Below are 21771 nucleotides of genomic sequence, written 5' to 3'. Positions count from 1 at the left end.
TAGCCATCTACTTCTGGTTGTTATTTGCCATGCTGCAAAACATGTAGCGTCTTCATAAACCCTTTACCCAGCTTTAAAATTTTAAAACATAACTTGGATTAGAGATTTGACAGAAGTTATTTATAAATGGCATGCAAGAAGAAATGTATTCTTTTCTCAGTTGTAATTAAATTTTGTTTTCCATGTGGCACAGTTTTACCTTCTCCTTTATACCAGATTATTTTTGCTGTCACAGAACCAGAAATTAAATACTATATGGAATTGTACAACACTGGCCTAAAGGAGCCCTGCAGGTGCTGTTCATTAGGCACCCACAGCTGCTAAGCGTATGGTCTGCACTTCAGCTCTACCAACTGCACTGGAAATTAGAGGCTTTCTTCTATGGTAAAAATGTACCATCTCGGAAACCCTACATAGGAACACTGTGAGTTGGAATTGACTTGATGGCCCTTTTGGTTCTAAATGTCAAAAATCAGCTCATTCCTAAGTCATTCAATATCCTAGGGTTCCTGGAATACTTTAAAATTACGTATTTGATGAAGAATGAATGTCAACTCTGAAAGCACCCTAATAATCAGATTTCATTGTCATAGTCCTACTAAGTTTCCTAGGGGAAGCTCAGAAATAAACCAACGTGGTGATTGTAGAACTTCTAAACCTCAGTCCACATGTGTGATCCTTGCCACTCTTCTTGTACCTTGCCTGCCAGTTGCCCCTGCTCCTGGAACACTCTGTGACTGTAATGGACCCTTGAGAGCTCCCTGCTGAGAGCCAGGCTAGCGACATCCTAGTCCAAGTTCAAAATGACCAACTCCTCTTATCCTCCATGGAGCCATGGGGTGTAGAGGCTACTCATTGGGCTGTGAGCCACATAGTCAGTCGGCAATTCAAAATCACCAGCAGTTCTTGGGAGAAAGACTGGGCTGGCTAATCCTGTCAACAGTTACAGTCTGAGAAGACCACAGGGGTCCCCTATGAGTCAGCATTGGCTCGAGAGCAGTGAGTTTTCTTATCCTCTAAAGGAGCTGTGGTAGCACAGGGCTCCTTATTGTCAGGCCAGCAGTTCGAAATCACCAGCTGCTCCAAAGGAGGAAGATGAGGCTTTCTACTCCCAAAAAGATTTACAGTCCCTCAGAAACCCACAGAGGAGTTTAAGTCTGTCCTACAGGGTCACGATGAGTCACAAATGACTCCACAGTGTTGAGTTTTTGTGGGGGAAGGGGGACAGCCCCCTACCACTAATCACAGGTTTGATAGGCACAATTGTTCGGTTGAGCTACATATAAAAATTGTAATAAAGTCATCGAGAGCATGAGAGATAGAAGAGATACTGAAATAATGGAGTCAGACACAATTCATGGTAGCAATGCTCACCTCAGCCTCACTTGGTGGTTCATGTGGAGAGAGGGTGAGGGGAAAGAGGACAAGGGGAAAGGGAACAGGGGAGAGAGGATGGGAGAGGATAGGGGGAACTGATGAGAGGCCAAGAGGGGAGCCTGAGAGAGAGCCCTTTATTGCTAACCCAGGCCTATATACCTTTGAGGGGAGTGCAAGCCCACTAATTACAGGTCAAGACATACGTCACAGGAAGGGGTTGCACTACAGGTTATACAGTAATGAGAGGGGGACAATCTAGGGACATACACACAATAGGAAGAGGAGGGGTTGGGGGTATACATGTGACAAGATGGGTGGATCTTAGATTCAGGATGGCAGCCTAAATTTGGATGCCACTGAGCCAGTTTTACCTGTTCTCTGGATCTCCATAGAAACCATTATCAGTAGGGTGTAAACATAAACCTCACCTACAGGAACCAAGCTAATGGTCACAAGCCTTTAGGGAGAAGTAGCCCATTGTCCTTAACAGCTGGGATTGGTCCTACCTGTCTGGCAACTGACTGCCTTCAGTGAGGATGTCTCTAACCTCCCCCCATATGCTGGCAAAAAGCCCCTAATGTTTGGCATGTCTTTGGGGGAGACAAAGCTGGGGAAAAGTCTCTTTATAATGCCACAAGTTTTGATTTTTCTTATCCTCTACTAACAAAGAAAGGAAAGAAACCACATGTCCCAAACAAAGGTTTCCAACAGGTACATCATCCTCACCAGGGTGCTTCCAAAATGCACATTCCTGAAGACAGATGTGGCTATTTAACCCTGGAAATGTAGCTCATCAGGACTAAGAGGCATCATAAGTGTAAGACACAGAGAAAACTTTGGATAAACATAAGAACGTTTTAAGTGTATTCATTTTTAAAAAGTGTACTACATGTTGAAATGGGAACATCTGGCTACATTGGGCTAAATAAAGTCAGTTCTTAAAATCAATTTAATCTATTTTATATTTTAATGTGGCTTCTAGAAAACCATAAGCTAGATACATGGATGTCTTCTCTTCTTGGACTTCACTTTGTTTACAAAGTAACAACGTTTGAGGAGAAAGCCTCAAACAACACGCGTTCGCTACATTTTAGTCATTCTTCAAGATGCAAACATTTTCACCAGCTGATTCACTGTGCAGGCCTGCCTTGTACACACACTGGGGACCCCCAAAGTCATGTGGCCTGCTTCATTGTGAAACGAAACCTGCAATATCTGTGACGCTATGCCTGTGTAAGGCTTACATTACATCCCTACTGGGCAGTACCATTTCTATAATTTTTCTGAAACTAGGAATTAGCTATTCAGTAGGGTACAGGGAAAAGTCTGAGTTTTGGCAAGTGGCAGAGCTGAGGCCCCGCTCAGTTTGAGGTATCTGTGAGGAACAGACCTGGCAGGAGAGAAGACAGGCTTTCAGGTCATCAGCGTACACACGCAGGTAGAAGTTGAAACTCTCCCGGAGAGGAACAGTGGTTTATGGAGGAATTATGCAAACATTTAAGAAGTGATTTCAAGAGAACGTAAGGGGGGACATCAGAGACACAGGAGCAGTTCTGCTATGGAAGCTAAGAGGGAGGTTAATCGCAGGAAGTCTGTGATGAGTGACAAACAGAAAGAAGCCGAAAAGTGCAGTGGTGATGTCAAAATCTTCAGCTATGACCGCTTCAGTCCAGTCATGGGACGAGAAGTCGGAGTTCATGGGATCAAATGAATGCGAAGTAAAAAACTGGAGACAATTGCTGAAGAGAGTTCTTTCCATGTGAAGATGATAAAGATATCCCAATCCAGTGAGTCAATTCCAATTCATTGTGAGTTTTCTACAGGGGCTTGGGGGCTTTGTAAAGCTTTATAGATCAGACAGTCTCATCTTTCTCCAGAGAAGCAGCTGTTGGGTTTGAACCACAGACCCAGTGGTTAGCAGCCCAGACCTTATCCCACAGCATCACCAGTACTCCTCAGATGAAGGAGATAGACGCAGGGCAAACCAGAATAGGGCACTGAGTCAAAGAAGGCTGTCATTTTAGGATGGGAAAGAAGTCATTGTTCAAAGAGGAACCACTAGTTGAGAGTAAGAGGCTGGTGATAAAATAAAGACAAGGCAAGGACAAGGAGAGTGGGAACGGCTGAGATGAAGTGCACAGGAGATGCGCTGCCCCTGAAGAAGGACAGAGCTTTGTCTGTCATGGGAGCCAGAGGAAGGCTAAGAAAGTGAGGGCAGATATAGATAGGCATGCTGTCAATGAAAAAGGGTAGTTGGTTTAGATCTCGGTAACAACCAAAGGCAAACCAAACCCACTTTCATTTATTTGATGAATAAATGAAACTCACCTCACTGCTCCAACTCATGGTGACCCTTAGGACAGAAGAGAACTGCCCCTGTGGGTTTCCAAGACAATAACTCTTTTAGAGAGTACAAAGCCTCATTTTTCTCCCGTGGAGCAGCTGGTAGTTTCAAACTGTTGACTTTGAGGTTAGCAGCCCAATGCACAACTCACTATACCACCAGGCTCTTTTCCAACTCCACAATCTACCGTATATACTCGAGTATAAGCCGACCCACATATCAGCCCCCCAGTGACTCCGTATGTCACAGAAGAACTGTGCGACATGCGGTTTGTCAGGGCTCCCTTTTCAGAAGTATTTCACTAGACCTCTCTCCCAAAGTGCGTTTTGGTAGATTCCAAACCTCCAGCTTCTCAGTTACCAGCCAACCATATTGATTGTTTGCCCCACTCTGGGAATACCTACTAGAACTACTAAAAAATGGTCGAAAGCTGAGGAAAAATCTTAAAAACCGGCAGGAACCTCAATGAATCCAGTTGCTTTATCCCCGTCCCCGCAGCCTTCTGCAGACCTAATGCAGACAAGGAGAAGCTGAATGGGGACTGATCCAGGGCTCGGCACTGCTGCACCCGAGTGATCTAAATAAAGAGGGGGAAAGATGTTAAATGTTTGGGGTGAAATCTCAGCCAGTCAGAGAAAGAAGCCCAAGATGGAGATAAGTAACTCAAAACCCACAGCCCTTGAGCTGACTCCAGCTTATGTAGGTCCTGTGGGGACAGTCAAACTGGCTCTTGGGATTTTGAAGGCTGCGGCTTTGAACAGGAGCAGATAGCCTCAACTCTCCCACGGAGCAGCTGGTGGGGTTGAACCAACAACCTTTGACTTAGCAATACAAAACTTCACTGACAGGGCCACTAGGGCTCCTGAAGGGGCTAACACTCCCCCCTCCTCCCACCACCGCCCACTCACTGCCATTGAGTTGATGCTGACTCACTCTCGTGGAGCCGATAACTCCAAGGTATGTAGTTAGAAACACAGGGCTCTCCAGTCCCATAAAGAGCTACAGCTTCAGAAACTCACAGGGCCAGTTGTACCCCGGCCAATAGGGTCACTGGGAGAATAGAGGGGTAGAAATCTAAAGTACATATATAAAGAGCTTGGTGGAGCCCTGATGGTGTTGTGATCACATGGTCAGCAGTTCAAAACCACCAGTAGTTTAGGGAGGAAGACGGGGCTTTCTACTCCCTTAAGCAGTTACATTCTTAGAAACCCACAGGAGGTCCCTATGAGTCAGCATATTGACATTGGCCGTGTGTGTGTGTGTGTGTGTGTGTGTATGTGCGCACGCAAGTGAGAGAGAGAGAGAGAGAGATGTTTTGGTGGCACTGTCAGGAAAAGCATTGAACTGTTCAACCTCAAGGTAAGTGGTTCAAACCCACCAGGCACTCTGTGGCAATAGATAAGGCCATCTGCTCCTGTAAAAATGTACAGTCTCAAAAACCCCACACAGTCACCTGAGTAGGAATCAACTCAACACCGGTAGGAGTCAAGGTTAAGAATGGGCTTTTGGAGGTTAAGATGATATGAAGCAATCATTGCCTGATGATCGCTTCATCTCTCAACAGTGCAACCCTGTTTCTAGAAGCATTCCTGTGATAGCTGAAAACAATATTTAATAAACACCTTTAAGTTCAGTGGATATATTCTGTTGGATTATATGGAAAATGAGCTACTAATAGTTAAATTTTGCACACAAACAAAAACTTGTCAAAAAGAATAACTAGAATAGCTTCATGAATAGCTTCATTCTGTGACATTCCAGAGAAAAACCATACGATTATAGCTACCAGGCTGTGGCTCCACATGGCCACCTCCTTTGTGTGCCCGGGGAAGTCCGCTCAGGACTGAACGTGGTCAGCAGGTGAGTTGCTGTCATAAAGAATTTAACAAATGCCTATCCAAGCCCTTCCCTTTAAAGTAGAGGAAGCATGTGGAGTCCATCTCTGAACCCCTGATAATCGGCTCAATATAAGAAATGTCAGAAACCAATTCCTACTGTACTTTTTCATCAAAGATTGAGGAATAAATCATGAATTCGAGGCAAAAGAGGGAACCAGAGAACAAAAGGCAGCGAGATTCCCGGGGGAAATGGTCAGAAGACTCATGGTAAAAATGCAAAGGGTCAGAAAACTCGTGGTAGAAAGGCCAAAACACAGAAAGAAAAATTTTAGAAGTACAAGGCAAAGACTAAATAAAATTAGAATCAAATGCCAAGAGAAATGGGATTGGTAGGAGAGGACTCTCATCAAGAAAGATGGAATAGAAAATGTTTATTTTGTATTCAAATTTTAAATTACCAAAATAAATCCATCAACATCAGTACAATAAACATTTCCAACCTCTTAGTGTTTGCATATCGAATTCTGTTTTGAGTATCTGAGTAAGCAAGAGCTAGCAAGCCCATAATTACATGAGTAGAAAAGACCTCGAGAGCTGAAAGGGCATGTTCTTATTTGTCAGGCTGGCGACAAACCATTTTTAAAAATTTACTGCCATAAATATCGCCCAAGCTTCTTTTGCCAAATACAGAAACTCTGAAAGCAAATCCAAGCCCAGCAACGGGGAGATTGTAATGGCCCAGCCTCTTCCACAAAGTACCTGTTCTCGGCAGTTTCCTCCATGGCATAAGAAGGCAAGCCATGTCAGGGTTGGCACAACCTATATATTCGAGGTAAGCTCAGACCCCCAACATCTTGCCGGTACACTAGATCTTAAAATTAATACATAGACAAGGACTAAAACTATGGGGGAGGGGAAAAAGGGGACATGGGGAAAAGTTCTGGTGCAGCCAAAGCTTCAGGCCTTGCACTTTATTTGTGAACAGGGCGTTTTGACCTTGGCCTTGCTTATGGTCGACCATGTAAGGTTTTCTCAGCTGTGCAGCTGGCTTTTAACTGTTGCAATCTAAGTGGAAGCTATAAACCATAGACCACTTGGTATTTTGACCTTGGAAAGTTACAAAAGCTCACTCATAGGCTTTATTTACAGAGAAGAGGCTGCTTCCTTCCATTAAGGTGGGTCGGTCGTCACCCACCTCAGGGCTCAGGGCCTATCTGGGGAAATGCTAAGGAGACCAAGCAGAGCTTAAGCCAGGCCAGTCTCCCTGATGGTGGGTGAGAACTGCCTTTGCCAGCCCCAGGCATCCTCAGATACAGGCTGCTTGCTCCTTCTTGAATTTGGCAGGTAGATACTTTCTAGGCAGGGAGATGCAAGCAAGATTCCACTGTACAAGAGACTACCTACAGCCTGTTAGGCCTGAAGAGATGGACTTATATTGACTTCTAATCAGTAAGACAGCTAACGCCCATACATACCACCGACTTCTCTTGAGGTGCTAGTTCCTATGTGTTAGGGCCGGGCCTACGTAGACAGCTAGATCAGCTGCCCTGGTGTTGTTCAGAAAACAGGGCCAGGGGCATGAAGAAACTGTGGGAAGCTCGCGTTAACCCATATGGTTTATTTACAGATCCAAAGGACAACCAGCTGGCTCTGGGTTAATTACAGAGGAGGGAGAAAGTCTCTTTAGGAGGTTGATGCTTTTCAGACCAAGAAATTGTGTAATGAGAGGCCGACAGGGAAACACAGGCAAAATGGAAGTAAAAATTATGAGTTTGGGACACGCTGCGTGGGAAAGGAAGGTGACTCAACAGAGATGTGGTGACTGAGGCAACCCTCACAGCAAATCGTCAACTTTGCAGTAGAACTAGATGGTTTCCAGGGCCCTTCTCTGAGAGGATAGATATGCATGGCTTTCCCCGTGATGGTGGTGGTGGTGGTTCAGTACCATTGAGTCAGCTCCGACCCAAGGTGGCCCTGTGCATAACAGATCGAAACACTGCCCAATCCTGCACCGTGCTCACAATTGTCCCCGTGCCAGAGCCCATGGATGCAGCCCTGTGTCCATGCAGCTCACTGAGGGCCTGCCTCTGTTTCACCACTCCTCAACTTTACCAAAGATGATGTCCTTCCCCAAGGACTGGTCTCTCCTGATGACATGTCCAAAGTCGGTCAGATCAAGTTTTGCCATCCTTGCCTTTAAGGAGTACTCTGGCCTTCCTCTTACAGATAGGCTTGCCCTTTTAGTAGCCCATGAGACTTTCAATATTCTTCTCTAGCACCAGAGTTCAAAGGCATCACTTCTTCTATGGTCTTTCTTATTCAATGCCCAACTTTCACATGTAAATGACGCAGTGAAGAATGCCACGGCTTCGGTCAGGTGCACCTTAGTCCTCAAAATCACATGCTTGCTCTTCAATATTCCAAAGAGGTCTTCTGCAGCAAACTTACCTAAGAAGTCTTTTGATCTCTTGACTGCTGCTTCCATGAGCATTGATTGTAGATCCAAGCAAGACAAAAATCCTTAAAACGTCAAACTTTTCTCCATTTACATGATGTTATCTGCTGGTCCAGTTGTGAGGATTTTGGTCTTCCTTACATTGAGTTGTAATCCATACTGAAGGTTACAATCCTTGATCTTCATCAGCAAGTGCTTCTAGTCCTCCTCTTTCGGTAAGCAAAGTTATGCCAACTGCATATTGTTGTTAATAAGCCTTCCTTCAATCCTGATGCCAAGTTCTTCGTCAAATAACCCAGCTTCTCTGATGATGTGCTCAGCACACAGATGGAACAAGTATGGGGAGAGGATACAACCCTGGTGCACACCTCTCCTGATTTTAAACCATGTCGTTGTCTCTTGTTCTGTTCGTTCAACTGCCTCCTGATCCATGTACAAGTTCTGAAAGAGCACAATGAAGTGTTCTGGAATCCCATTCTTCTCAAGGTCAGCCACAGTTTATTAATGGTCCACACAAGTATATGCCTTTGCATCGTCAACGAAACTCAAGCAAACATCTTTCTGGTATTCTTTGCTTTGAGCAAAGATCTGTCTGATATCAGCAATGATATCCGTTGCCCACGCCCTCTTGTGAATCCAGCCTGAACTTCCGGCAGTTCTCGGTCAGTGTACTGCTGCAACAGTTGTTAGATGAGCTTAAAGCAAGATTTTGCTTGTGTGCAATATCAATGATAGAGTTCTATAGTTTGAGCATTCTGTTGAGTTGTCTTTCCCCGTAGTAAATGTTTAATAGCAAAATTTATCTGTAGTAAATGTTTAATAGCAAAATTCATCTCTGCAGGAGAGATTTTTCCCAATAAGGAAAGGTTCCTCCTTTTACCCTTTCTCCTTCAGTGAGCCCTGAATGGCTACTATGGTAGGCAGCAACAGTTAGGAAAGGGAACTGGGACTATCCATGTTGCTTTGGATGAATTGTTTTAAAGGGAATCAATAAGTCTTATAGAACTGGGTTCAAGAGGAGTAAGTGTTGGGATTTTCTTGTGTCCCACTCTGCTTTTTTTATGAAGTAAAGAACACTGGAGGCTCCTTGATTCAGGAATCCCAGAAGACACAATCCGTTCTTAATGGAGGGCAGCTCAGGCTGCAACCACTGTTTAAGCTCCAATGCCACCTGAGCAGGAGGACCTCTGGCTGTCGCTAAGGGAACAAGAATGGGGGGCCGACTTTACTATGACATTAGAGGCTTCCAGTCTACAAAGAAAGGCGTCCCAGTGGTGCAGTGAGCTGTGTGTTGGGTTGCTAATTGTAAGCTCAACTGCTCCACAGGCGAAAGTGGCTTTGCTTTGTACTCACATAGAGTTAACAGTCTCAAAACCCCCGGGAGCAGTTCTACCCTGTCTGTCAGGCCACTGTGAGCCAGCATCAACTTAATGGCAGTGAGTGAGCGAGTCCACAAATACCTTAGACTTTACATGCTACTTTGGTGATGTATTCTTTGTCCTTTTGAATGCTGGAAACTTCCTAGTTGGAGGAGGGCATTTCTTTTTTGTTGGCATTACTAGAGTGCAGGGGGCTAACCGTCAGTTTATTGACTAAGGCAGGGGTCCTCAAGCTACGGCCCGTGGGCCACATGCGTCCCGCCAAGGACATTTATCCAGCCCACTGGGTGTTTTTGCCCCGTTTGTTTTTTTACTTCAAAAATAAGATATGTGCGATGTGCATAGGAATTTGTTCATGGTTTTTTTTTTAAACTGTAGTCTGGCCCTCCAACAGGTCTGAGGGACAGGGAACTGGCCCAGTTTTAAAAGTTTGAGGACCCTTGGACTAAGGCAATGGAATAAAAAGAAGAGGACGTTTGAGGAGTATTTCTGAGGGTGGGATACAGAGGGTATCCTATTGTTTTCATATTTGTTTCTACCCAGGAGAAAAGAGACTTTTCAGATGGATAAATTTGAAAGGAATAACCAGGCAAATATAGTCCCAAACCCTCCTTTCTTTCCCTGCATTCTGAGAGCTCCTGTCCACAAAGGAAGCATGCTAAAGGCAGGAGGTTCATGCTGCAGTTTGTAAAGATGAGTTCAATTCAGAAACGTGCTCACCCGGTCTTTCTTATAGTCGGCCAACAGGTATTTCCCGAAGGCCCGTGATGGGACGACTACCAGTCAGTGCAGGCATGCATGCTGTTCTCCTGCAGGCTATGTTTTAGCAGAGCTTCCGGACTGAGCTGGACTATGAAGAAAGGCTTGCATCTACTTCTGATGTCGACCAATGCTACCTCAATGGATCACACCAGTTGGATACCCAACCGTCACGGGGATGGTGCGGCCCTCTACAGCATCTGTTCTGTTGTACATGGGCTCACTGATTCACTGGCACTATAAAAGGACGTCATGCTGGGTAAAGTAGACGGCCACGGACAAGGGGAGAAACGCTCAGAGAGATGAAATGACACGAGGCCTAGGAGAATAGGCTCAAATACACCAACAGGCACGGAGATGCTCAGCACCAGGACCAGGAAACATCTTGTGCTATTACACATAAAGTCACTCCAAGTCAGAGCCAACTCAATAACAACAGCAGCAGCAGCAACATGGAAACAACAGTAATACTGTAATGTGGATCAGAGGAGCCGACAGATGTAGAGATTTTAGTTCAGTATGCATTCCTACTACTATCTATGCCATTACTTCATTTATATTTTTAATGCACACACAGAAAAATGGCCCTGAAGCACAACAAAAATGCTAACTATTCCTGATTACTGGTGGCAAGATATCAAGTTATATTTACTTCCTCCTTCAGTTTTCCTCTAGTTTCCATATTTTCCACAATATTCATGTTATTTAAGAGTGGAAATTGGCATCACATTATTACTTCTTTAAAGTAAGGAATTTATTGAGATTTCCTTTAATGTGTAATGAACACAGCATGTTGGAAAATGGGAGCAGATCGCAGACAAGCCAGCAGTGAAATAACCGTAGAGCACAACAAAGAAAGGAATTGTTCTGGAATATGATATTAGAATTCATTATGATGGCAGACGTTTGACTATTTTAAATGGGGAACTGATTGACCGATTTGAGTGACTGAAACCACAGTAACTGTTCAATAAAAATGATGGAAAATAAGAAGCTAATATTTAATATTCATAGTAAGTCCTCTGTCTTTATTTGAAGTTAGAGGTGCCAAAAAGATAAAAAATCTTCTGGTTCCTCTGTAAAAGTAAACCTCTGTTTAACAAGATTGACAAAGGTTTAAATTGTAGTCACCTAAGTAAAATGCTGTTAAGTCACACACAAATCCAAGTTGATATCTAATAAAATATCTGATGACGCTCCCGCCTCTTTTCGAGGGGGTGACCCAACACCACAAGGATGACACAAACTTGTTCCATCACCTCCATGCATTCTGACCTGAAACCTCTTCTTTGAGTCTCACTTCCGGAACATCATCCCACCTCCAAATACGGAATGCCTTTGGATGTGGCTCATTAGATTATTGTACTACCTTGGTTTTTAGAATTAGTCTTCAAGACGTCTTCCCTTTGCATTTCATCCAGGAATTTACTCAAGCAATTGCTTACGTGTTATTTTCCCACAAGCAGGGCTATTTCTGAGGAGCGCACTAGACGTGGGCTGTTTCTTCTCAGAGTTTACTTACCTAAGCCTCTACCAAATCCAGGCCATTAACCGTGAAGAAAATCAGGACTCTCCTCTTCCACTTTTCCCCGTGGATCTTCCCCATGTGCAGAGCTCCCTTTGAAGTTAATGGGAGTCCTCCATGTGGAAGAGATTCCAAGTGACGCTTAACAGAATGAGCGCTAAGCCCGCCAGCAACCTCTCACGTTCAAAGATACACACACACACATGCATTCATACACACAGATGACAAGATACCTCATCATTAGCAACGTCTGGATAAAATTTGAGCAGTTTCCTGAAAAATAATTCACAACTTCCTTTAAGAGAAAAAGTCTTGGTAAATATTCATTCATGTAATAGAAAATGAGTGGGTGCCTTATAGGTGTTTACTGGAAATACACTGATAAGCTCCCCCACCACAGAAAAAACATATAAGAAGTAGGTACCGTCCCTTAATTTCCTGGAGCATTTAGACAAATTAGAGAATAGACCCTGATCAAAGAATCACGCAGATAAAAGTAAAACTATGCTGCCAAGGAGTGGGTCGGCACACAGAGCTCTGACTTGAACAAGAACAGGCCTACCTGAAGATTCTAGCACTTGAGCTAAACATCTGAACGGGAGGGGCTGCAGATTGGGGGCTGGCACACTCAGCATGACCGCAAAAAATAGCCAGAGGAAGCCTGTGCAAGGCAGGCCTAGAGAGGAGGCAGCCCATGCTCGGCGTGTAATTTATGTGAAGGAATTTGGCCTTTATCCTGAGAGTAATGGGAAGCCTTTGAAGTGCTTCAAGTAGGGCAGCAACATAAGATCTGCATCAAGAGCAACTCCCGGGGAGCTCGGTTTGGGTGAAGAGATTAGGAGGACAGAGAATTCAGGGAGAACAGATAGCTGGCAATGGCCGAATATAAGCCTTAGATGATGATAACTTTGACCGGAGGGGCGGAGATGGACATGTAGCAAACTGGGCAGATTTAAAGAACATGGCAGTGAGAACCTGGATGTGAACGATAGGAGAGAGAGGCGATGTCAAGAATGATTCCGGAGTCTTCAGGTCGGGAAGGTCCACCCACACAGTTGCCCATCCTACCTATATAATGCACCAGTATGCATTGGGCTGCTAACCCAAGGTCAGTAGTTCAAAACCATGAGCTGGGCCACAGGAGAAAGACAAGGATTTCTGCTCTTGTAAAGAGTTGCAGTCTCGGAAATGCATGGGGCAGTTCTGCCCTGTCCTGTAGGGTTGCTGGGAGACAGAGTTGACTTGGGGACAGTGAGGAGGAGGAGGAGGAGGAGGACGAGGAGGAGAAAGGGGGAGGAGGAGGAGATGCATTCACAGACCAGTGCTGGTTTCAAGTCTCTTCCAACGCAGCGCAATCAGTGGCCTTCCTTCCTTACCCGTTGAGTATTGATTATTCTGCACGTTTTAGCAGGGTAGGTTGTGAGGCTATTGATGCCAATCAGTAATTAGCTGAGGGGGATTGGAACTTTCTATGGGTGCAAAACCAAAGACATACCTTTAGGTCAACTTAGTTACCCCCGTTTATTTAACTCAAAGGTCACACGAGTAGTTTACCAATTCCCCTTTCGATGCCATGATTGCTGATGTCCAAACCACTGATCAACTTATCCTACAACTTCTACATTGGCTTTGCAACTTACAACTCTTTTTAGCATGTCTAGGGATTTTTCTGGTGCTGGCAAAGAATATTTAAAGTACCAGCGAAGGACAGCCAGAATGCCCCAAAATGTCACCACACATATTTTGTTCATTGTGTCGAGAGACCAATCCCTGGAGAAGGACATCATGCTTGGTCAACTATCAGGGCAGTGAAAAAGTGGTAGACTCTCAACAAAATGGCTTAACACAATGGTTGCATTGGTGGGCACACATAAAACAATTGTGAGGATGGCACAGGACTGGGCGGTGTTCTTCTGTTGTGCACAGAGTCACCATGAGTCAGAACCAACATGATAGTACCTAACAATGACAACAGCATGCGTTGGCACAAATGGTAAGTGTTCAGTTGCCAAACAGAAGGTTGGCAGTTCAAACCCACCAGAGGCTCTGTAGATCTGGTGATCTGCTTTCATATAGAACCTAATCTAGGCCCCCTCTGCTTTATAAGGTCACTAAGTGTTGGAATTAAACATTACATGAGACAGAGTGCAAGGATTAATTCCTATGTAAGGAAATAAACTCCTGCCTCACCTCATCGCCGCTGCAATACATTTGGCCTTGGAAAAGAAAGCCAAAAATGGTGTTTGTGAGATTCCACGTTACTAGAATTCATTTAAGGCCCAGACACCCAGTGCTACTGAGTCGACTGACTCATAGTGACCCTATATGTGTCTCCCAAAGTGCGCCATGCCACCCCATGGGAGGTGCTGGAATGATGGGGCGGGGACACAATGCAGCAGCATATTGCATATGCAGATACTTATACTCCGTCCTGGATCATGGGCTATAATACAAAAATGTTAATCATCAGGGGGTACTGAGTAAGTTTTTTTTATCTCCTGAAAAGGGAGTGATGGACAAGTAAGTCTGGGAACCTATGCAAGTAGAACTTCCCCACTGAATTTCCTAGGCTGTACATGTTTACCGACGCAGGATGCCAAGTGTTTCTGCAGCAGCCTGGCTGGTGGATTTGAACCGCTGACCTCTTAGGAATTCAACATTTAATCCACTGCACCACCAGGGCTTCCTGGATGAGTCATCTACATGTGAGAGAAAATGTAGCCATTCTGGTACTCTTCAACAGAGTGAGGATTTAATCTCTATGAAGACTCTGAAATGAATGGATGGGGTTGAGGTCAGATTTCTCAAAGTCAGCTTGAACGAGGACTAGTTGAGAAAGATATTCCATGCAAACACATTTCCAGGATTAAATATGGTCGGAGATCTCTGAAATACCACAGCCTCCTTTCCCAGATTGGCTGGGCACGTACTTATATTTATAATGTTGGAAGGCCTAGGGCATACACACCTTTTAACTTTGCTTAACAGAGTGCTGTGCTCTGGTGGTGCTGCGGAATGCTAACCACAAGTCAGCAGTTAGAATTCACCAGCGGCTCACCTGTAAATATGTATAGCCTCCAGAACCATGGCAGGGAGGTTGTTTTTCAATTTTGTTTTGTTTTTAAGTTTTACTCCATGTTTGGTCATAAAACCAAATGGTCCAAATGTCTCTTAGAATAAACAGTGAGTTTGTGTGGCTAAGACTAACTATGAGCATAGAGGCGCATGAGACATAGAAGAGAGGAGGTCATATGTGTTGGAGCTTCGTATGTCTTCTGCCCTTGCACCATGGCCAGTATCTCCTTCATCATGCCTCCTTGTCTGGCTTAGGCCTGGCGCCATGCGTGAAATGTGAGAGGAGAACACTGCAGGCAAGCAAGGGCTGTGTCAGAGAGCGTGGGGGCTACACTAATGAAAGGAAAGAAGCGGGGGAAGGAGGGAAGCAAGTGAAGAGGCTATCAGTGAGCTCAGTCCCAGTGGTTCACTGGGGAAGCATTGCGCTGCTAATCAAAAAGGGTCCATTGGTTCAAACCCACCAGTTGCTCTGTGGGAGAAAGATGAGGCTGCTTTGTTTCCCTAAAGGTTGGCAGCATTGGACGCTCTATGATATAGTTTCACTCTGTCTGACAGGGTCGCTCTGAGTTAGACGCAACTTGAGGTAGTGGGTTTGGTTTGGCTTGGGGACAAGAAGAGCACGTGCAAGAGCCTTCTGCAGGTTTCCTGTAAGATGGGCAGATGTGTGCATGTGTGCTAAAGATGTCCAGAAAGAGTAGATCAACAACAAACTGCCATCCACGCAACACACCTCTGTGAAGGAACAGAAACTGAAGAACAGGGAAGGGGAAATAAGCACATGAATGTCCCCTATCTTCTGCTAAAAACAAAGTCCAAACGGAAAGAACTTATATTTGAATCACTGTATTAAACGAATAAATTGATTTAGCTAGCTAATGCTCACTTTCCAGAGAGAAAGATAGCTGCTAGAGATATGATTCATCCAGCCATCGAATGGACTTGCTATGTTTATTGAGCACCTAGTGTGCGCTCCTGGTAGGAGCCCTGGTGATATCATGCTTACATATTCCACTGCGACCTGCAATTTTGGCAGTTCAAAATCACCAGCTCCTCCGCAGGAAAAAAGATAGAGCGTTCTCCTCCCGTAAAGAGTTACAACCTTGGAATTCCTCATCGACAGTTCTCCACTGGCCTAGAGGGTCACTCTGAGTGGGCATCAGTGTGACGGCTGTGGGTGTGTTGCTGGAGTCCCTGGGTATTGCAAATGGGTACACCCTGGAAAATTACCCAGAGGCACCTTGGAAGATAGACCTAGAGATTTGGTTCTGGAAGTTCACAGTTTAAAAAAATGAAGTAATAATTCTTCTTGGCACATGTGGGGCCACTGTAAATAAGAATTAATTGGGCAGCAACCACCAATAACAACAACAGTGTGTGTCCCTAGATACGGAACTTATGTTCAAGCTGTGGGGGCGGAGGTTCAGAGCAGGCAATAAACAGATGCTTATAAAATATATCCAGGGTGATAAGCACTCAGAATAAATAAAGCTCGAGAAGAAGATAGTGGTTGCATCTGGTGGGGGCTTGTGTCGGAGGGATGAGAAAATGAGGAGGTTGTTTTTTCACTTAGGTCATCAAGAAATATAAAACATCTTTCAGCAGAGACCCGAAGGAATTTCAAAAGCAAATCATGTGATGGGTTTGGTGTGGGCAGAAGGGGACTAGGGGTGGTTTCCAGGACAAAGGGCAATAGGGAAGCTCCTGTTGCCACGGAGTCTAGTGTGGCTCATAGCAATCTGGTTAGAGAGAGTAGAACCGCTCATGGGTCTCCAGGTCGGTAATTGTTACAGAAGCAGATTACCACAGCTTCGTCCTCTAGGGATTCTGTGGGTTTAAACTCTAGACTTTTTTCCTAAGCAGCTGAGTTTTTCACCACTGTGCCTCCAGCACACCTGCAAGGATGCTACTTATCTTAATTACAGTGGGTGAGGGGGATAGGGATGAGAGACGTAGGAGGTACCAAAATACATATGGCTTTGAGCCAATACCACACCAAACTCACTGCCACAAGTTGATGCTGACTCACAGTGATCCTGTTGGACAGGGCAGATCTGCCCCTGTGAGTTTCCAAGACTAGAAAGCCCCGGCTTTCTCCCTCAGAGGGGTGAGGGGTAAGGGGTTTCAGACGGCTGACCTTGTGGGCTCAACCCAACTCCTCACCACTACGCACCTGGGCTCCTCACGAGAGCCAATGGAAGGAGACTTTACATTTGGTTCTCAGCAGGGCGGGACATCATTAGAGGATTTGTGCAGTGGAGGGACTTACATTTCAAGAGAACCTTCTGTTTACGGCACATACCACAATCTGTCAGAACGCAGGGAGAGGTGGCCCCCAGTTAGGAAGCTATGGTAACAATTCAGTAATGGAGGTTCACAGCGGCTGGTCCTGACAGAAAAGGCGGGCATTGGTCAGATTGGTAGAGTTAAAGTTTTCTATAATAGAATTCTAAAAAAAATTTTTAAATCACTAAGAACAAGAGTAAAAATGATAACCCTTAATGAACATTTACTAGGCACAAATGACATTTACAAAAACACAACAAAACTTCTCAACAACCCTATGAGATATGCACTGCTACTCTTCCCAGTTTGTCTGAGCAGTTGCAGAGAAAGGCAACATTTGATGTCAAAGTCATTCAGCGACAGGCGGCAAGATGAGCACAGATTAATAAATCTAGGGCTCCAGGTTTATAGCACTACCTACTGTTCTGTACTATGAAGGATGAGTTAGTTATTGTGCCAACCTGGCCGATAAACACGTGAGGTTCATTGAAAGGCAGAGAGAGCAATGGCTCAGTGAGCCTCGCCTTTCTAGTTCTCAGGTCTCTTGCTTTCTGATGGTGGGACCAGGGTGCAGCTGCCTTGGGCAGTTCCCTGCTTTAGCTGGCAAGGCTCACTTCCTGCAAGACACCCCTGAGGAGAAGCCACATGGACTTGCCCTGATGCAGCCCTAGGTGCTGGAGCAGCCATGTGGAGACCCCTCCCAGTGCTGAGAAGTTTACACATTCACTGACTCGGCTTTCCTCCTGCAGTCAGTATCGTTGTCTGTTTTGTGAGATAGAGGAGGACTTTGTGGATTGGTGTTGGACATATGGGTTAATGGGTTAATGTTGGACTTGTGGGCTTGGGAAGCACTGGGTTTGGATGTTTATATAAAACTCTCTCTTATATATGAATTTCTGTGCATTTGTTTCTCTAAAGTGCCCAGACTAACACAAAGGACCACCAAAAAAAAATTCATCACAATCAAATTTTTTTCTTACTGGACAAAAACTAATCTTAGATTTCAGTTGGGTTTTCATAAAGATCATCTAACAGAAAAAATGAAAAGATGGAAATGTGGCAGGGGGCCAGCATCAGTTGGCTGAAAGAACCTCGGGGAGGTAACGGTCTCAAGTGTACCTTTACAGAACAGAACCGACCAAGACTTCATAATTGAATTCGACCTCCACCACACAGACTGCATGCCTTTTGAATCTGTTTCTAGGAATCAAACATGGTCGCTCTGACTTCAAATTCTAGCACAACCACATATAGTTACGTGCTCTGTTGGACAAATTATTTCACCTCTCTCTCTCTCAGTCATCATAGCCAAGGTGCTATTCCTACCTACCTCAGGAGGTTGTTCTGAGGAGGACGGAAAATAATATGTGTAAAGCGGTCAGAATATGTTTAATACACATTACATTTTTTTAATCCACGCCCACTGCCATGAAGTCCATTCTGACTCACAGGGACCCTGCATAGGATTTCTGAGACTGTACATCATTCTGGTTAGCAGTCTGACACTGTTCGTCTGTATGGGAGCAGTCAGCCTCATCTTTCTCCTGGAGAAGCAGCTGGTGGGTTTGAACTACTGACAAGGTTAGTAGTCCAGCACCTAACCAGCAGCCATCATAATGCAGATATTTTAAAGTGACAAGTGCTCAGGGCAGGGCTTGTCTTTCATAAATGCTCAGTGTGTATTCGATATTTTTGTCATGAGCCACAAAAATGTGTAAAATACCATGTCCTTTGCTGACACAAACAGCCATCATCATCATAACTAGTATTACTAGGAAATAACTCATTTAAAACTAAGTCAGAGAATGGCAGTCAAAAGCATAAATTTCCCCCTTTTAAAAGCACTCAGTGGGCCTTTTGCCAGTGACCCACCGAGCCGTCAAAAAGGGCAGATTAAAAAACACCACTTATGGGTGAAGCGGCAACATGTCGTGTTGTTCAGCTTCAATCGGTGATGTGAAAAAAGTAAAAAATAAAAAAATTTTAAAAAGCATAAATTCATTTAGCAGTTTCGAGATAATGTGCTGTTCTAATGGAGAAAGTGGAAGAGTTAATTCACGATATTAATTCAATAATAAATCAGACGGAATCTCCAGTAACCTCCACCAATCCTACTTCTCAGAACATTCGTTGTGCTCACTGCCTGAACTTAGCACTTTCGCCATCTTACCTTGTTTGCAATGTGTCCTGGAATCGCTCCTATTTTACCACTCGAGCATAACTGGCTGATTGACAGCATGAACTTTTGGGGTTCGGAGCTCATCTGTGCCACTGACTAGCTAACTATGTGAAGTTGGGCAAGTTACTTAACCTAAATAAACCTCGGCTGTGCGTGTGTGTGCGTGTGCGTGCACACACTCTTCCTCTCAGGGTTGTTGTTTTTAGCTCTAATGGCAAAATGATGTGTGTGAATTGAAAGCGATGTGCATAGCACAAAATACTCAATAAAATGACTGGCATCTGAATGGAGATCCCCTCATAGAGGGGTTTAGGAGAGGAGATGGGTTAATTAGGGTGCGAGGTAGTACCGATGAAGAACACAGTTTTCCCCCAGATCCTGGATGCTTCCTCCCCCCAACTACCATGATCTGAATTCTACCTTGCAGGGCTGGATAGGACGGAGGCTGTACACTGGTACATATGAGGGCTGGAGGTACAGGGAATCCAGGGTGGATGATACCTTCAGGACCAAGGGTGTGAGGGGCGATGCTGGGAGAGTGGAGGGTGAGTGGGTTGGAAAGGGGGAACTGATTACAAGGATCCACATGTGACCTCTTCCCTGGGAGAGGGACAGCAGAGAAGGTGGGGAAGGGAGACTCCGGATAGGGCAAGATATGACAAAATAACGATGTATAAATTACCAAGGGCACATGAGGGAGGGGGGAAAGGGGAGGGAGGGGAAAAAAAAAGAGGACCTGATGCAAGGGGCTTAAGTGGAGAGCAAATGCCTTGAGAATGATTGGGGCAGGGAATGTATGGATGTGCTTTATACAATTGATGCATGTATATGTATGGATTGTGATAAGAGTTGTATGAGTCCCTAATAAAATGTAAAAAAAGAAAAGAGGAGAAAAAATGATTAGGGCAAAGACTGTACAGATGTGCTTTATACAATTGATGTATGTATATGTATGAATTGTGATAAGAATTGTATGAGCCCCAATAAATTGTTAAAAAATGACTGGCATCTGGTATATGTTCAATAAATGAAAGATGTTATCAACTAGAGATCACGTGTCCTTTATTCTCCGTCCAACAATACTTACACCTTCACTAACACACAGGCTACTTAATAAAGTATTGGCCCAGGGCTTCCAAACCTGGGGCATTACTAACCCTACAGGTGTTTCTAAATGTGTTGTGAACACGGTACTGTCACTGTTCCTGCAGCATCTTCTCGACTGAGGATGAGCCGAGGGTGATAAATGCGTACTCGGAACCACTGGCCAAGTGAAGAACTTCATCAGCAAAATGCCAACAGCACCTTCTGGAGTCCAATATACAGTAACTCATAATTGAGTGGTTAGCTCTAAACTGTAAATGTTTAAATCAATTTTCATGATCTAAGATTGGAATTCACTATACTAAGAATCATGTTTCGGGGTTCTCTGTAATACTTTTCTTCATACTTTTATTATTATTCTTTTAATGTGGGAATCTTGAGTTGTCATCATAGGTAAGCCAGAAATAATAACTGTAAATGGCAGTTACACTTCAGACTCCTCCCCTCACTGTGTTATAAAAAAATGTCCAAAGTTAATAAGCAGCTTTAATATCGGAAGGTAAGTTAACAGTTGTTGCTACTATGGCAACAGGCCCATACATGCACAGGTTTATTCCAAACTAAATGTGTTTAAACATGTCCCTGTGATCACTGGAGGACTGCAGACACGTTGTCTCAATAATACATTGTCTTTCTTATTAGGGGCCTCTTCCAACAACAAAAAAGCCAATTGAAACAGTTCCTTCTGAGGGAGTCTGCTGAGCCAGTTAAATTCAAGGTGGAGAGATCAGCTCAGGTTACACGGACTATTTCTCGGGACGCCAGAGGATAATCTTGATTTTCTCAAAGAACATAGGATGTTTCCTGGGGCTTATTATGAAGAAAAAGGAATAGAAAAAGGCCAGGAAATTTGCTCTAAGGAATTGTTTTCTCCATTATATGCACTGGATTCATTCTGTAAAAATCACGACAGAGTCCATTTATGTGGCCCCTTTAGCCATAAGCCCTTTTGTGATATATTGTAGCCTTTAGCCTCTGTGCCTATAGCTACACTCCCTTTTTGGAGGATGTGCTCTGTTATGCTAATGCAAGCATGAAGATGGGATGTATTGTGAGTCTCCGCCTCACTGAAGGGGTGAACCAAGTCACCATCTTTTGTTTCCTTGAGGGTAAGGTCTTTTGCTTCCTTGAGGATACAGTCTGCTGAAAGACAAAAATCACACCTCAAGAGAATATCGCCATCTTAGAAGCGGGAAGAGAGAGAATTCCCTGGACCATCAAGGAAGAAGAGCCACTAGTGGAACACTTTCCAGATCCCTCCCTGCTTGAAGCAGTGGAAGCAGCAGAGATCATGCCATACCCAGAGCAGAGGCTGAAGCAAGGGGCCCATGAAGCAGAGTAGGTGAGCTGAGACAATCAGACTGAGGCAGAGTTGCAGGTAGCCTTCCTGGTCCATGAGGCTACAGGCCAAGAACCAACCACATGGCTGCAAGCCTGCAGTCCAGAAAGAGAC

The 21771-nt window shown here is 44.5% G+C and overlaps 1 protein-coding gene and 1 non-coding gene across 5 annotated transcripts in view; one reads left to right on the top strand and one right to left on the bottom strand.

The window, feature by feature from the left end:
* Window positions 1-21771, bottom strand: part of DNM3 (dynamin 3) — a 701664-nt gene that overhangs the window by 335376 nt on the left and 344517 nt on the right. The gene's annotated exons all lie outside the window — the stretch shown is intronic.
* Window positions 18865-19000, top strand: LOC142437778 (small nucleolar RNA SNORA21). Its single transcript, XR_012782298.1, has one exon. It is a non-coding gene; the product is annotated as a small nucleolar RNA SNORA21 (small nucleolar RNA).

This window comes from Tenrec ecaudatus, chromosome 1 (assembly GCF_050624435.1).
Source record: "Tenrec ecaudatus isolate mTenEca1 chromosome 1, mTenEca1.hap1, whole genome shotgun sequence".
NCBI classification, from domain to species: Eukaryota; Metazoa; Chordata; class Mammalia; order Afrosoricida; family Tenrecidae; genus Tenrec; species Tenrec ecaudatus.
The sequence above is the reverse complement of the archived record's forward strand: the minus strand, read 5'-3'. Positions and strand labels throughout refer to the sequence as shown.